General features: G+C 35.6%; 1 protein-coding gene across 2 annotated transcripts in view; it reads left to right on the top strand.

Annotated features, from left to right (window-relative positions):
* Positions 1–6340: 6340 nt before the first annotated feature.
* Positions 6341–18267, top strand: part of LOC137252203 (uncharacterized) — a 33491-nt gene continuing 21564 nt past the window's right edge. For both annotated transcript variants that reach the window (XM_067787595.1, XM_067787596.1), the window contains exon 1: positions 6341–6629. The gene's annotated coding sequence lies outside the window, so the exon portion shown is untranslated. The remainder of the gene's footprint in view (positions 6630–18267) is intronic.

Raw genomic sequence — 18267 nt, forward strand, 5'->3', positions numbered from 1 at the left:
GGTCGTTAAAACAAACTTCTGGTAAAACCGTGGACTAATTCAGTCTATGTGAGGTCCTCATGCACCGGCCAGTTCAACCTAACCTAACCTAACCGTCGAGGTCTTCTTCACTCTCTCCTCCACTTTGAGCTTCCATGACAACGTACTGTCTAGAATAGTTCTTAGATTGTGCAAGGTTTCTCCAATTTAGTTTATCGAAATTATCAGAATAATAAGCTAAAGCATTTAATAAAAGAAGTAGTGTAAATTTTTATAGTTATGTTAGGTTTAAGTTACTAGCCAATGAAGTTCATACATCGACTGAATGCGCTCATATTCATCAGATAATATTTGAAACCCAAATGGGAGAATCCAATTATGTGCCAGATCTTATAAAATAAAATAACTTAACCTTTCTTCTGACTTTCTATTCGATAAAACTTTTGCAAAACGACTTTTTCAGATATTTGTTAAGTTCAAAACATTTCGACTTTAGCTAGGGGGTTTATGAAAAAGAAATATATATGGGACATTCTTTAATCGAATTCTGAGAAAAAAATATTAGAACTCAAAACCGAAGTTAGAACCGAAACCGGCAGGTGTGTTAACATTTTGTTATAGGAGTGGTAACGTTTTGTTATGGATATATTATCGTTTGTAACAGGCGGAATAAATGCGTGTTATCTTTTTTCATGGACGATATATCAATTTCTTATGGGCGATAGAAAAGTTGAGGATATTTCAACGGAAAGTTATCGATTTGTTGTTGATTCGTCATCGGCGTATTATCGATTCGTCGACGAAAATTTGTAGATTTTTTCCGAAAAGTTATAATTTTTTATCAAAAGGTTATCGGTTTGCTATCGATTTGTTATCGGAGAAATACAATCTTGTTATCTGCTGCTTATCTGTTTATATGAAACAGATACCGATAAAACTTCAATATAAAATATATGACACATCTGTAGCCTGTTGATAAGAAGCCAATAATAAACCAATAAGGAGCCGATAGCTCGAAGATAAAAAGCTGCCAATAAACCGATAATTTCGACGATAATTTTGCTAACGATATTAAGCCGGTATCGGTTAATACCGATAAGAAGCAGATGCAGCTCTTCTCAAATAGCACCAAACTATTTGTTTGTGGTAAAGTTGCTTTTGTTGCGGTTTAACTCCATCCCTGGGTGAGCTCTAATAAACTAAGTTATCTAGAAAAAAACTGTATGTTTGCACATCGAAACTCCAGCAATGTGCTTGGAAAGGATTTTTTTATGCATGCGAAATCTTTAAATATATAATGTAATGCATCCAGATGTGGTATAACACCTTCATCCAACTCGTTTTTATATTACAAAATAGTTTTCTTCATTTCTTCACTTTCGTTTATTTCTCAATTCGTTTTAATTGTGTCGTAGTATTAATAGTGTCAATAACTAAATTTATATTTAATTATGTATATGGCACAATGACTGCGCTTGACATTTTAGTAGTTTGTGTTTGATCCCATTAACATCATCATCCGCGATACTATTCAGTTGCCATAATAAATGTATTACGTAAATTTGACTCGCCTGTTTTGGTTGATGTTTCGCAAATCATGTTATTGTTTTCTTATTTTGCAATTTTCGGTTTATTGATTTTGTAGTTAGCAATAATGCAAAATCGAAGTTCCGTTAAAATATTTTTTGGATATATTATGTGTTTGCTTAGTGAGATACTTTACTGATATATAAATTCTTAATGTTGCAATTTGAAATGGTCACTTTAATAATACCTACATCACAGCAAGACTGAAACACCAGCATTTTTTTTTTTCGAAATCACGCTTATGAAAATAATACCGGAAGATCATTCCCAAAACATCTTACCCAAAAGAACCAGAGAAAACCAAGAGGAGCTAAATTGGCTGATCTCACTCAATGTTTAAAAAATGGTTTTATTGAACCCTTTATAAGGACGGTTGTGATTACTGGCTGAAGCTTTCCTGTCCCCGATTTTCGGGTATTGGACTATGAGACTTAACCGTGCGTGTGTTTTTTTATAGTGGTTAAGGAGATGTGCCCTTATATTACTGAGAAGCGAGTTCGCAAGATTCAGTTGTCTGTAAGGATATCCAGGTCTCCAGGTAGAAACTGTTTGTTCAGGATTTCATTTACCTATTTACATTTATCATGTTTGGGTACATGATAAATGCTAGCATAGTGCCATAGACGTGGATGTCCAATAGTACCGTAATACTGGCATTTGCTTCGTCCACGTCGTAAAAAAAATATCTGTGTACTTAAAAAAACATTAACAAATATTCCATACTTATTGGTGGCAGGGACCTACATATGTTTCATGCCGACTCCGAACGGAAGCTGCATATCAGATGCATTTTCAGTGAGAAGCTGTTCATGGCAGAAATACACTCACAGTGTTAGCTAAACAATTGCAGATAGGCGCCCGCTTAAAAAACTTGTATCTAATGGTAACCAATTCTTTCTAAATTTGTGATACTGCTCTATCCGGGACTTCACCCCAGAACCTTCGGTGTGATTAATAATGACATTTACAAAATTTGATTTAATATTTGAGTGAAAACGTGATTTCGATACGAATCGTAACACACGGACCCTGTGCTATTTCAAGCAGTGTTGGCGCTGAAAATTTTTAAAAAGCCGTACAGAAAAGGGGCCTACTGAAAAAAGGGGCCTCTAGTTTTTTTTCATTTGCAATGTTATCGCATATCCTTTAACTCATATTTTGTCAAGGAAGGGCAGTTTATCTTTTTTTATTCGATAAAATAGAAATACATACAAGAAGTTCAGTAAGAATGCATTTAGTAACATATTTTTGGTAAAACTAATGCTATCATCTATTATTCACTGGCTAAACATTTTTTCATTTCCATTTTCTGAGCTTCACATACATATATCCTTTATGTTTCTTACATGCTTTTTTGTTTTCTCGTGGCATTTTAATTGATTTTTTTGATTCATGAGGAGCTGATTGCATACCATACAAATCGGCCGCCTCGTGTCTGCATGCAATTTGAGCCAACTAAACGTAGATTCCCACTCCTTTAAAAATGTTCGCTCTTTTTCTTTTGGTTTATTTGAAGATGAACATGGTTCCACATCTGAATCATTCCATTCTGAACAAGTGCCCGCGGCTACGTCCGAAGAGGAATCCAAGTTCTCTGTACGCTTTCTGTTTATAACGTACCTGAAAGTAATAATAAGGGTTAAGTCCAAATTCGTTTATTATATTGATTAGTTAAGTACCTGCTGTCATCGAGCAAAGAGTCAGCGCATATGCGCCTTGGCAACCACGCTACTGTTGGCAGCCATAATTTCGAAATAGTAAAAGACTTCGTTTATTTGGGAACCAGCATCAACACTAGCAACAACATCAGCACTGAAATCCAGCGAAGAATCAATCTTGCCAATAAATGCTACTTTGGACTAGGTAGGCAATTGAAAAGTAAAGTCCTCTCTCGGCGAACGAAAATCATACTCTACAAGTCACTTATCGTACCCGTCCTGCTATATGGGGCAGAAGCATGGACCATGACAACAGCAGATGAAGCGGCTTTGGGAGTGTTCGAGAGAAAAGTTCTTCGAAAGATTTATGGACCTCTACGCGTTGGCGATGGCGAGTACCGAAGAAGATTTAATGATGAGCTGTACGAGCTATACGCAGATATCAACATAGTCCAGCGAATTAAAACGCAGCGGCTGCGCTGGCTTGGCCATGTTATGCGAATGAAAGATGATGCTCCGGCCAAGAAAGTGTTTCTATCGGAACCCGCCTATGGAAGCAGAGGTAGAGGGCGGCCCCCACTCCGTTGGAAGGACCAGGTGGAAAACGATTTAAACTCCCTTGGTGTGACCAATTGGCGCCGGTTGGCGGAGCGAAGGAGCGACTGGCGCGCCTTGTTGGACGGCCATAACCGTTTAGACGGTTAAGCGCCAATTAAGTAAGTAAGTAAGTTAATTAAAAGAATACTTAAACACACCTATCTATGCGAAATGCTTAGCAAACGATTTCGAAAGGCGAAAGTAAATCAATATTTTCTATACTAACGCCGTATGTCAAAGTGATCAAATTTTACAGGGTTGCAGTTACAGTGATGACGAGAGTGATAATTTGGATTCCTTAAGTGTTGCCGATGCAATAGTTAAGTAATGAGAAGGAGTATTACAAAAGCTTTACTTAAAAACTTAAAAATAATGCATCATAGTTTTGAAAGGGAAAAGGGGTCAAAAAGGTTCAAATATTGCATATTTTAAAAAAGTCCGTGTTCGGGGGATTGGCTTTCAGAAAGGGTCAAATTGCGATTAAAGTCGGCCCAACGGCAACACTGATTTCAAGGTCTCAAATGCTCTTACTTTACTTACTTGCCATTTGCTCATCTCTCTGAAATTTTGCTCAAAACAAAAACACTCAAAAGTTAAGTTCTGCAATTGATTTGACACTCACTTTCAATTTCATTGAGCATGAGTAGATACATGCAATGGGGAAATGATTACCCAATTACAGCAAACAAAATAGTCAACAAAACGAAAACAAAACAAGTAAGGAAGGCTAAGTTCGGGTGTAACGAATATTACATACTCAGCTGAGAGCTTTGGAGACAAAATAAGGGAAAATCACTTTGTAGTAAAATGAACCTACGGAAAACCTGGAATATATTTGTATGACATGGGTATCAAATGGAAGGTATTAAAGAGTATTTTAAAAGGGAGTGAGCCTTAGTTCTATAGGTGGACGCCTTTTCGAGATATCGCTATAAGGGTTAACCAGGGGTGACTCTATAATGTATTTGTACGATATGGGTATCAAATTAAAGGTATTAATGAGGGTTTTTAAAGGGGGTGTTGTAGTTGTTTATGTGAAGGCGTTTCGTTTTCGAGATATCGAACAAAATGTGGGCCAGGGTGACCCAGAACATCATCTGTCGGATACCGCTAGTTTATTTATATATGTAATACCACGAACAGTATTCCTGCCAAGATTCCAACGACTTTTGATTTCGCCCTGCAAAACTTTTTCATTTTCTTCTACTTAATATGGTAGGAGTCACACCCATTTAACAAAGTTTTTTCTAAAGTTATATTTTTTGCGTCAATAAACCAATCCAATTACCGTGTTTCATCCCTTTTTTAATATTTGTTATAGAATTATAGCATTTTTTTAATTTTTCGTAATTTTCGATATCGAAAAAGTGGGTGTGGTCATAGTCGGATTGCGGCCATTTTTTATACCAAGATAAAGTGAGTTCTGATAAGTACGTGAACTAAGTTTAGTAAAGATATATCGATTTTTGCTCAAGTTGTCATGTTAAAAGCCGAGCGGAAGGACAGGCCGTCGACTGTGTATAAAAACTGGGCGCGACTTCAACCGATTTCCCATTTGCCCATTTTCACAGAAAACAGTTATCGTCATAGAATCTATGCCCCTACAAAATTTCACAAGTATTGGTAAATTTTTGTTCGACCTATGGCATTTAAAGTATTCTAGACAAATTCTATTCTATTCTAGACGCCTATTTTGAAATTTTCTTTTATTTTTGTATTTTGTTGCACCATATCATAACTGGAGTTGAATGTTGACATAATTTACTTATATACTGTAAAGATATTAAATTTTTTGTTAAAACTTGACTTTTAAAACATTTTTTTTTTTAAAGTTGTAGTATTCGTCAACCGATTTTGCTAATTTTTATTTAGCACACATATAGTAATAGGAATAACGTGCCTGCCAAATTTGATCATGATATCTTCAACGACTGCCAAATTACAGCTTGCAAAACTTTTAAATTATCTTCTTTTAAAAGTGGGAGGTGCCACGCCCATTGTCCAAAATTAATTTTATATTCTGCGTCATAAGTTCAACCCACCTACCAAATTTCAGCGCTTTATCCGTCTTTGGTAATGAATTATCGCACTTTTTCCGTTCTTCGAAATTTTCGGTATCGAAAAAGTGGGCGTGATTTTAGTCCGATCTCGGCCATTTTAAATAGCGATCTGAGATGAGTGCCCAGGGACCTACGTACCGAATTTCATCAAGATACCTCAAAATTTCCTCAAGTTATCGTGTTAACGAACAGACGGACAGACGGGCATGGCTCAATCAACTTTTTTTCGATACTAATGATTTTGATATATGGAAGTCTATATTTATCTCGATTCCTTTATACCTGTACAATCAACCGTTATCCAATCAATGTTAATATACTCTGTGTGCAAAGCACGCTGAGTATAAAAATAATAACAAAAATTGAGTGAGCCGTGAAAAAAGTCCACGAGCACCAAAAAAGTGGCAACAACCTCGAATCAACAAGCCAAGCAAGCCAACAAATCTAAAACAACCGTGAACCGGCGCGGACGTATACGACTTGAAAGAGCGCGTGCGCAACAGCCAACGATCGGTTATAACCAAAAAGAAAAAAAAGCAACACCAGAAATGTAGAGACGAAACAAGCGTGAAGTGAAACTTGAAAAGTAAACCACAATGAAATGAAAGCAAAAGTGAAATATTGTTTAAAAAGCTGTAGCAACAATAATCGCATTGTCTGTGCAGAAGTTACGTGAACAACGCTTACCAGGCGCGCTCCGGCAAACGCTGGTTTTCGATGTAAATACGAGTATACAAAAGCATTTGTGGTACGTTTTAATAAAAAAAATGTAGTAAATAAAGTGTGTGAGTAAATGAAATATAATTGAATAGAAGAACTGTGTGTGAAAATTTATTAGGAGTTATAACTTTGGTTGCATATGGTTCATTAGTTGGTGATACATTGAAAATTATATGGAGGACCATAAATGTCATAACATACGAGATACAATTTCCCATAGGAAATTTGTACAAGAATTGAAAAATATGTATAGAAAAATGCAAAATTTTTTTTGTAGGTATTAAAACCATTTGATGCGGCAAACCGTTGCTCGGTTTACATCATTTATCTAAATAATTATAAAAGATCAACGAGGCTCGAAGGTGCTAGGTCAGCGTCATGTCCGTTCCTTCAATATACACAAGTCGCACATTGTCATGAATGAAACCAACCTTGATGTATCTATGCATTAAACGTAATCAACCTTAAAATATGATCAACAGGCGCACAAATTTCCTTAGACCCATACCAGCGCTAGAATTTCCCAAGACCAAAATCGTGGTTAATAGTAAAATAACGTATTCTTTGGAAAAATCGGATAAAAAGCTCGCCCAATGAGTTCTTTCCCAAATAAGAAATATTCATTCAACTAAAAGTTTAGAAAAATTTTAATAAAAATCGGGCGAATTTTGGCTTAAAATTTTTCGGAGTGGCACTTCTTGTCCTACATTCCGGTCTCAGTTTAAGTAACAAATTAGATTTAAAACTGCCCAGCGTGAAGTTCTAACACTTTAAAATAAGAAGAAGGAATTCTAGTAAATGTCCTATCAATCCTGCAGAAGGTTCCTGCTTTTCTGCTAATCAGAAATTGCTGTAACGATATTTTTGCTGCTTTTCAAATGGCCATAAAGTCAAATAAAGTAAGGTTACAAAGTTAATTGACCTTATGACCATTTTTGGTGGCCATAACGTCAAATGAACACTTGACCCTTTGTCATCCCACCGAGTAAGCTTTCCATAGCAAGCATAAAACTGAGGGTTAACTTTTGTTTTAAATTAATGCGTTCCTCTAGAGTTTTGAAACTCTTCAAAAAATTAACGCGATTCCAAATTTTGAAAAAAAAAACACCCAAGTTTGTGTGATCCCGTGCCTGAGCTGTGAAAGAGTATTATACACCTGTATGCCGATGGTTCAAAATTAACGGAAGGGGTCGGGTCTTCTTTTTACTGTGTCGATCCAAAAATATGTAGATCCTACAGGCTACCAGATTACTGCAGGGTCTTTCAGTCGAAAAATATAACCGCGAAGAAAGTGGCAGAAATTCTGGGGAGCGACCGAAACTCAAACGGTCGCGTCAATATATGTTACCCGGCCTATGAAAAGGTGGCTTATGACTAAAAAAAAAAAGAAGAGCACAAACGTCTTGAAGAAATGCATTGTTTATCTTTAACAGCTGTTTCTTACAATTTCTTTTTGAGCCATAAGCCACCTTTTCATAGGCCGGGTCACATATATATTGACACTGCCTACTGCCATAACATGTTTATAAGTTAGGCCTCGCCTGTAAGAGCAAGTGTAGAAAGTCCGAGATGCAGGAAGAAACGGTTGAGCACGTTCTGTGTTCATTTCCTGTTCTCTCCCGTTCAAGGCTACAGTTATTAGGGGCGGCAGAGTTTCTAGGTCTTGAGGCAGCAATTAGGCTAGAAAACTTCTAGTATTTACTAACATGATATAAAATAAGTCTTGGAAACTGATTGGGCTTCTACCGTTTGGAGATCAAATAAATGCTGGTAACACTATGGACACATTCAATTTATGTGAGGTCTTATTGACTGGCCAGTTCAACCTTACCTTGTCCATATCAATGAAAGCCACCTCCAATACAACTTCAGATGAGTTTGCCCTTCGTTCTGATTACAATGTAGCAATTCTGGTTAAAAAGTAAGCACGACAATTGCCAACAGTACGACATATATGACATTAAAACTTCATTTGCAACCCATTAGGTCTGACTACATTCACGACGGCGATGTAGCCGCCACATCTGTCATATTATTTTTGCACTTGTTCGTATGAGCGTCGCTATTTTCAGCGCGACAGAGCAGCACGGCAATCAATCACGACAGCTGTTGTAGCCAGATTAAACCTAATTCTATTTTTGGGAAGCGACAGTGAGTGGCGTCCTTTTTATTTTATTAATAAAAACTAAAATAGAAGTAAATAACAGATAATAAAAACTAAAATCATTCTTTTGGGTGTTTTTTAAACATAATTAATATTTTTTAATAAATTTTTCGCTACTATTTGCTGTAATTTATATTAGTGGCTGCCGCCAATGCTTGGCCACGGTTGTCGTCAAGCTTTGCTTTATTGTGGTTATGAACTCTAGACGCCGTGTTGAATGTAATCAGCCCTATTGACAATATATTTTCGTTTGTCAACTGGCATGCCATTTAAAAATATTGACATACTGCCACAGGGTGTATAATAACACGAAATATTGAAACTGTAACTAATGATTGGCTTTCACTATCCAAATTTGACCACAAACTTGACTTTATCCATGAAAATGACCTGCCATACAACATCAAATGTGTTTGTCGTCCGGTTTGACAGCAAAAAGTCAAATAAATTTAACCAAGAAGTGAAAACGGCAGTTTCCCAACTGTATTTGACATAAAAATTTCATTTCCTAACATGTTGGCAATTTTTTTTCTTTGCCAGCTGGCGTCCCAACAATAAATAAAGCCCCAGCATGTGAAAAAACACGGAATAGTGTAACAACTTCGCACAGCTAGTCAGTAATGTCACACAATGGAAACGCCTTTGGTCCCAACTGACCACAGCGTCAGCTTAAGGCAATTCTTGATGTCTGTAAATTTGACCTTATGAAACCAAGCATACCACGCCCTGCTTTATCGACTTCGAGTCAGTAATGTATCATAATGAAGCGCCTTTGATCCCAACTGACCACAGGGTCAGCTTGAGGCAGTTTCTGATGTCAGTAAATTTGACCTTATGAAACCAATCATACCTGCTTTATCGACTTCGAGTCAGTAATATGTCATAATGGAAACGCCTTTGACCCCAACTAGCCAGTGGGTAAGCTTGAGGCAGTTTTTGATGTCACTAAATTTGACCTTATGAAACCAAGCATACTACCCCCTGCTTCATCAACTTCGAGTCAGTAATGTTACATAACGGAAACGCCTTTGATCCCAAATAGCCAGTGGGTCAGCTTGAAACAGTTTTTGATGGCAGCCATTTGAATCTTATAAAAAGCATAAGGGATCTGCATGACAAATAATTTTTATAATATTTTTTTTTTTCTTTTTCAATTTTGTAAATGTTGAATTTTGGTGTGCACCTCCACATGTAAGTTAGTATTGAGCGGCAACAGAAAATCACTTAGTGTAATTACTTTAACACTTTAAATTTATACCGGCCGTGGCGCACGCTTCATGGTTACAGCGACCAAAAATTGGCATCCCTAATGTGAAGCTCATCGAACACCAAGGCTTTCAGTTTTTCTGAAATGCATAACTCTTCCCTCTTAGCTACACGCAATATAGTCAAATAAGCAGTGTCTTTCCTTTTATAGTACAGTCACACTCCTCAATTTGCTTAATATACCAAAATTGTTATTGCATAAACATTAGTCACGCTCGTAACAGCGTAAAATTGCTGTAAAATACCGCCAAAGTCTTTTTAAGTCATTTCATACGAAAAGTCACAACTTGCACCACAAAATTGAACTTGAGTAGCTAAACTTACATTGCCTTGAGCCGCACAACTGCATACTACAACAATAAATACAAGCACGTTCCTAATAAAAGCACACGCGTGGTAAAAATGAGTGATATTAGCGGCATTTTGTAATCGAAAGCAACGATACGCGTAACGAGTAGTGGAGATTTGCTCATTTGGAGAGTTGTGGCGACAGAGTGAGCAACAAACGCGTATCAAATTTCATTACAGGTGGCAACGCCACTCAGCGTAAGCTGTAAAGTAGAATCACGTCTTCTAGTGGATGTAATACAATTTTAAATGTCCCTGTGCATTGGTACTTCTTAACGGTAAATTGGGAAGTAGTAATTGCAAGCAAGCAAACAAGCAAACTAGCAATTGATGCATGAACCGTCAGTGAGATGTGACATTAGCCATTGACATAGAAGTGGGGCAACAACACTACCACTTTGACATGCGACACACGTACAGTATTCACATTAACCCTTTCGCGAAATTGATGCCATATGGCAACAGTCAACTTTGAGGCGCTGTGGAACCAAGACCGACTCAAATATTAAATATTTTTATTGAAAATTCATTTTATTAAACCCTTAGGATTATTCAGTTTTCTTAGTTTTATTTTTTTGAGCAGTTTAGAGCAAAAAAAATTTTTTTTCGGTGATGCCCACCACATCACTAAAATCTTTCGTGGAAACATCCTTGTAGAAATTCCCCTTTTTTTCCAAACGTCAAATATTTTCCGACGCAATTAAATGCAATAATATAACTAAGGAATTGTGGAAACTTTTTGCATAATTAATATTTTTTTAAAAAAATTCTGTAGCCTTGTAAAATTTTTCAAACTTTACTTGATGCCATATGGCATCAATTTCGTTTAGAGGTACACAAAAATGTAACATTGGCATGCACAAGAATGACGCATTTAGTTCGGCAGAAACATTTGTCGTTATAAGTTGAACTGTTGATGGTAAAGATTACTTTTGCGAAAATGGCAAGAAAAATTAAAGATTCCGAAATAGAAAAAATTCTAAATAACTTTGATGAGTCTGATATCTCTGATTTAGAAGAAGAACCTGATTTGTTATTAGATTTGTTTGATGCTCTTGAAGGAAATCAAAGCTTCGTAGAAGAAGAGTTATCTCGACCAGGGCCTTACGAAATAAATGTCGGAAATCTTGAAGAAGATAATCTGGAAGCTTGTACAGCAAGTGTAGATTATCACGATTCTGACGGGCCTTTCAAAAAAATTGATGTGTTCCGTTGGAAAAAAGAGACATGGCATGTTCCAGATGTAAGTTTTACGGAATATATTCCCAAAAAAATGCCTAAAACACCTGTAGAATATTTTTTGGAGTATTTCACAGAGGACTTCGTTGAAAAAGTGGTTGACACAACGAACCAGGTCTTGCTTTTAAACAATGGGAAATCAGTTAATTTAAAAAAAGAAGAGTTTTATAAATTTTTAGCGCTCGAAATTATGATTGGTACAATTAGCTACCCTCGATTAGAGATGTATTGGTCAAAAACGACGGAGATTCCCTGTTTTCGTGAAAGTATGTCAAGAGTAAGATTTCATTTTCTGCGTCACAACCTCAAATTTGTTCCCGATCAGACTTCAGATGATAAATTGCACAGAATTCGCCCCCTATTAGAAGTGTTCTATAAAAAATTGTATGCGATTCCTAAAGATGAAAATGTTTGCGTTGATGAGATGATGGTTCCATTCAAAGGAAAAACTATGCTTCGACAATATATGCCAAAGAAACCCATTAAATGGGGAATAAAAATTTTTTGTCTTTGTAGCTCAAAAGGTGTGATCTATGATTTGGAGATTTATCAAGGGAAAAATACAATTGTAGGAGACTTAAAACTGGGCTTTTGTTCAGACATAGTTATTCATTTATCAACGATTCCTAAAAACAAAAATTTTAAAATTTACTTTGATAATTATTTCACAACTCTGAATTTGATCAAATTTTTGCAGCAACAGGGAATTTGGGCAACTGGCACAATTCGGGGTAATAGGATGTGCAAAGCTCCTCTTTCTTCCGAAAAAGATCTTAAAAAAATAGGCCGTGGCGGTTGTGACTACAGAATAGAACGAAATAACAACATTTTTGTTTTAAAATGGCTTGATGGAGGAGTTGTTACACTTGCCTCAGCTATTTATGGAACGGAATGTATAAATAAAGTTCCAAGATTTTGTAGTGAAGAAAAAAAAAAAAATTGAGATACAGCAGCCAAACATCGTTGCTATGTACAACAAAATCATGGGTGGCGTAGATAAGATGGACTTTCTAGTCTCGCTATACCGAATTTCTATTCGTTCTAGAAAATGGACTCTCAAAGTTTTTGATCATTTTATTGACCTTGCGGTTTGTAATGCCTGGTTAGAATACAAAATGGACTGTGAAAACAACCATATCGCATCGAAAGAGTGGATGGATCTTTTGGCATTCCGAAATGACATCGCAGATGGTCTCCTGGCGCTATCAGCTCAGCAAACGTATCAACGAAAGCGCGGGCGTCCCAAATCAACTGTTATAGAGGATAATGAATTTAGTCCATCTTTATCAGCAACAAGCAGTCCAACGACTTCCAGACAACAATATGAAACAGCTCCATCTCTTTCTCTACGATATGATGGATTTCATCATTGGCCGGAGCATACCGTGGAAAAGCGGAGGTGTAAAATCAAGGAGTGTACAGGATATTCGAGATTTATGTGTTCAAAATGCAACGTTCACTTATGCATGCCCAACGGAACACGAAACTGCTTTAAAACGTTTCACAGTTGTTAAGTTAAGTAATAGAATAGGAAAGTAAGTATCTAGTACCAGTAGCAGTTTTTCAATAATATGTTTTTTAGTTCTGAATGAATTTTTCTTATTTATTTACTTTTTATGTATGTATGTATACATATTTTATATATTATTTATGTATATACATATGTTTCTAAATTGAATTTTTATATAATTCCATTTTTTTTTAAGTTTGTTAATGTAAAAACTGAAATGTAAACTTAAAAAATACTTTTTGAAAAAATAAAAACACTTCCCAAAAAAATTTATTTATTTTTATGTATATATACATATTTTATATATTATTTATGTATGTACCTATGTTTTTAAATTGAATTTTTATATAATTGCATTTTACTTTAAGTTTGTTAATGTAAAAACTGAAATGTAAACATAGAAAATATTTTTTGAATAAATATAAACACTTGTAAAAAAATATTTACTGTGGAACTTTTTTCTCCCCTTAAGGAAATTGATGCCATATGGCATCATGCTCAAAAACCTATTTCGAAAAAAAAAAAATTTAACTTGCGATTGCTTATGACTATTGAGGTCAAATAAGGCAGTTATTTGATTAAATTGGATTTTTAGAACCAAAAACAAAAAAGATGAAGTGAAAGGGTTAACAAACGAAATGCATTCCGTTACAAGCCAATTTCCGCTTGTCAAATGTACGATTGCTGGCAATGCAATTGATGCTTTTGCTGGCTTGTAGTGTAGCTCAAAGGGCTGCAGGGATCGCCGTAATACTACTTGGATCCTTGTTGCATCCTTTTTAACGATTATTGTCTAAGGAAGCATGGTGTGCGTATGTGTGTGTGTGTTCAAAGTGTGCATATTTAAGTTGAATTTCATGTGGCTGTGACACTCCTTTGCACTCTAAAATCGCTTGCATTTCGATGTTTGCCAAAGCTGTAATTGCAAACAGAAACAACACCAAAAGTATTTGTGTCACCACAGCTGGCCAAGCAATAAAAACTATTGCTACTCTTATTTAGTGCTGCACTTTTTAATGCACGCTGCAACTACACTTCTCATACACGCCCCACTTTTGGATTGTGCAACCAATATCAGCAAAAACAAAAAGTGCCACAGCAAGTTCAATAACAAGTGTCTTGTTGTGGGACGTGCCAAGTTTCATCTGCCTTTTATCAAACTCTAAAATACTTGCACATAATCATAGGCACCGAATGGGGTGTGGAGTTTTGATAAATGGGGCAAGACGTCGCTGGTATTTCTGGATATCGACGAGGCCTTCAGTGATGATTTCTTGTCAGTAAACGCATGTTGAGAGGATTAGCTGTAGGTTTATTTTTAAATGCCCACCTTTTCGATATGGAAAATTTCCATAAACGGAAAAAATGCTATAATTCGCTACCAAACACCGGTAAATTTATTCTTGACACGTGGGTTGACCTTATGAGAAAGAGATATATTAAAAAAAATTGAAAAATGGGCGTGGCACCAACCACCTCTAGAAAAAGGATACTTGAAAGTTTTCAAGCCGTAAATCAAAAGCGGTTGAAGATATCGTTTTGAAATTTAACTGGAGGCTGCCCTTGATATTATGCACACTATTAAGGAAAATGAACAAAGTTGTGGGACTAAGCCCACTTTAAAACAAAATCGACACTGAAATTTCGACAAATAGAAAAATGCGATAAAATATGGCCAAAGACCGATAAAGCTGTGAAATTTGATACGTGGGTTGACTTTATGACGAAAAATGGAAGTGTGGTAAAATTTTGGAAATTGGGCGTGGCTCCGTAAATCAAAAGCCGTTGAAGGTATCATGTTGAAAGTTGGCATGCATTTTATTCTTCCTTCTATATAGAGTGTAAAAGTTGATATGTGGATTCAATTTGTTACAAAAAACAAAAAATTAAGTAAAACCTTAGAAATCGGACACAAGCGAGATTTTCGAGACCCGAGAAATCAATAACTCGACTTCTCGCGAGATCCTCGTGTCTCGAAGTACTCGTAATTCTCGCGAGCTTCTCGACATAAACTTAATTGCTGTATGGACAGTATTTATACACTTGGTTTTTTTACTTGTGATTTATTTTTTTTTATTATATTACTTTCCAATGAGATTTAACTCAAAACATATTTATTATAAATATAATTTTGTTCACAATATTTTATTTTTTTAACGAGGCATCGAAAACACGACTTCTCGCGAGATTCTCGAATCTCGAAATACTCGTAATACTCGCGAGCTTCTCGACTTTCAATTCTCGAAAGATTCTCGAATCTCGATGTACTCGTAATACTCGCGAGCTTCTCGACTTTCAACTCAGTCGCTGCATTGGCAGTACTCTATATACATACATATTTCGGTGTTTTTTGGTTGTGGTTTTGTAGAAATTTTCGCTTGTGCTCCAGAAGAAATCGTAAGCTCTATATAAAACTGCCAATGAATCGAGTAAATTGAATGTCGAGAAGTTCGCGAGCCTTATGAGTAATTCGAGATTCGAGAATCTCGCGAGAAGGCGAGACTCACGAAAAATCTCTTCTCGAACAAGTTAGAGAAATCGTAAGCTCTAATCGGGCGTGAAAAGACCCACATTTAAAAGAAGAAAAATTTAATATTTTGCAAATTATATTGTTAAAATTTAGCATTGATGTTGTTCTTGGTAATATATAAACACTGTGTGGAGATAAAAAAAAATGATATCAAAACTTCGAAAAATTGAAAATATGCGATAATTTCATACCAAACACCGATAAAAAGGTTAAACTTGAAATTTGGTTTGACTTTATGGCGCAAAATAGAAATTTGGTAAAATCGAACAAAAATCGACTTTTCCTAACGAATATCAATATAAGGACTGTTTTGATGAAAAAGACTGCCTTCCATTCCAGCCTTCCGTCTGTCCTTCCGTTCTTTTGTTAACACGACAAGCAAAAATGTAGATATCTTCACAAAATTCGGTACACGGACTTTTATGAACTCAAAACATATTTGTTTTGAAAATGTTTGCAATCACATAATAACCACGGCTAGTACCTCGGTATTGAAAATTTCAAATAGACGGATAGAAAAATTATTTTACAAAAATTGATGAAACTTTTCGAGCGCATTAACTTTATTTATTTATTTATTTATAACAATTTAGTAAAATTTTGGACAATTTGCGTGGCACTGCCCACAATTCGGATAGGAAAATTTAAAAGTTTTTTCCAGTCGTACATCGGAAGCCATTAGTATCAGTTTTAATTTTGCAGAGTTGTGTGTTATATTTGTACTATATGGATGCTAACGACTACGTCAACATTTTTTTAAAAAGTTTCTTAAACCTTAAACCGAAGAATGAAGAAAATCTGTTATCTGAAAAATCGGTTGTATGCGAGATATATGCTATAGCGGTTCCATCCAGCCGTTTCCGATAAATGTTTTATCGGCCACCAAAATATATCCGCTCACAAAATTTCATTGAGATATCTCAATAATAAAGTTACTGTTGAAAAGGAGTAAGGGTAGACTTATTATCAATTCAAAAGCCATAACAGTGGTTCATGGTACGGACTTAGGAACAATAATAGCATCCATAGTTTCAACTGAATCATTGGCAATAGGATAAAAACTTATCGAAATCTAGATGGAACGGTTTCCGATAGACAGCCTTTTTGCTATGAAAACATTTTTAAAAGCGATTTTTAAAATTCATTTAATGATTTCGAATGGAATGCGGGTTCAATACCCAGTCCCTGGAAATAAGCTGCGGCGAATTTTACATGCTATAATTGAAACAGCTTTCACCTTGTCCGTCCACATGTTTGTTTTTTTTTTGGCTGCGCGTATATGTATCTATACTACGACCCTATACCTGATCGAAATGTATCTACGCCCATGCAATAAAGTCTAATGCTCTCCAATGTAAGAGTTCCTAACTCAAATTACGTTTGTGATTTTACGATTGTTGTAAGTTTTGTTACTTTGCCACCTGCTGTTGCAGCTAATAATTCTGTTGTTGCTTCTCCAACGCCGACTACAGTTAAGTAGTGCTTATATAGTTCATCCATGTAATTGAATAATCGTTGTTGAGGAAAGTACTGTGAAGTTACGAGTATGGTACAGTTTCATACGATATACGTTAAGGTTGTTGTTAGTGTAAATATCATTGCAATTATTGCAAGTTGTAGCTATTTTTATACTCAGTGCGCTTTGCAAACTTTGATTGGATAACGGTTGGTTGTATAGGTATAAAGGAATAGAGATAGATATAGACTTCCATATATCAAAATCATCAGTATCGAAAAAAAATTTGATTGAGACATGTCCGTCCGTCTGTCTGTCTGTCCGTTAACAAGATAACTTAAGAAATATTGAGATATCTTCACCATATTTGATACACGATCTTACCTGGACCCATAATAGATTGGTATTTAAAATGAGTGAAATCGGATGATAACCACGCCCACTTTTTATGTATATAACATTTTGGAAAACACAAAAAGCCTGATTATTTAGTAAATATTACACCTAGAATATTGAAATTTTACGTGCGGACTGATATTGAGACTCTTGATAAAAATTTGAAAAAAATCTTAAAATGGGCGTGGCACCGCCCACTTGTGATAAAATCAATTTTACAAATATTATTAATCATAAATCAAAAATCGTTAAACCTATCGTAACAAAATTCGGCAGAGAGTTTTCCTTTACTATCAGGAATGCTTTGAAGAAAAATTAAAAGGGTTGCGGACGAATAAAATGAGCTATATCTTTGCAAAAAGAGCTTTAATCAATGGTATTTAATTTCCCAAGTGGATTTATAACAATAAATAGGAAAAAATTCAGATTTAAAAAAATGGGCGTCGCACCGCCTCTTTTAAGACTAAGCAATTTTCTATGTTTCGGGAGCCATAACGCGAAAAAATATTTACATATCGTAACAAAATTGAGTCCACATATTTTCCTTATAGCAGAAAATATTTCTAGTAAAAATGGACGGGATCAGTTAAAAACCACGTCAACTTTTATATAAAACAAGTTTAAAAGGGTCGTAGACTAGAATAATAAGCTATGATTTAGCAAAAAATAGTTTTGAATCAATGATATTTCACTTATCAAGTTTTACTGTAAGAGGAAATGGGGAGACATTTTTCTTTTAAACGGGCGGTGCCACGTG

The sequence above is a fragment of the Eurosta solidaginis genome, chromosome 5 (assembly GCF_040869045.1).
Source record: "Eurosta solidaginis isolate ZX-2024a chromosome 5, ASM4086904v1, whole genome shotgun sequence".
In the NCBI taxonomy this organism is placed as follows: Eukaryota; Metazoa; Arthropoda; class Insecta; order Diptera; family Tephritidae; genus Eurosta; species Eurosta solidaginis.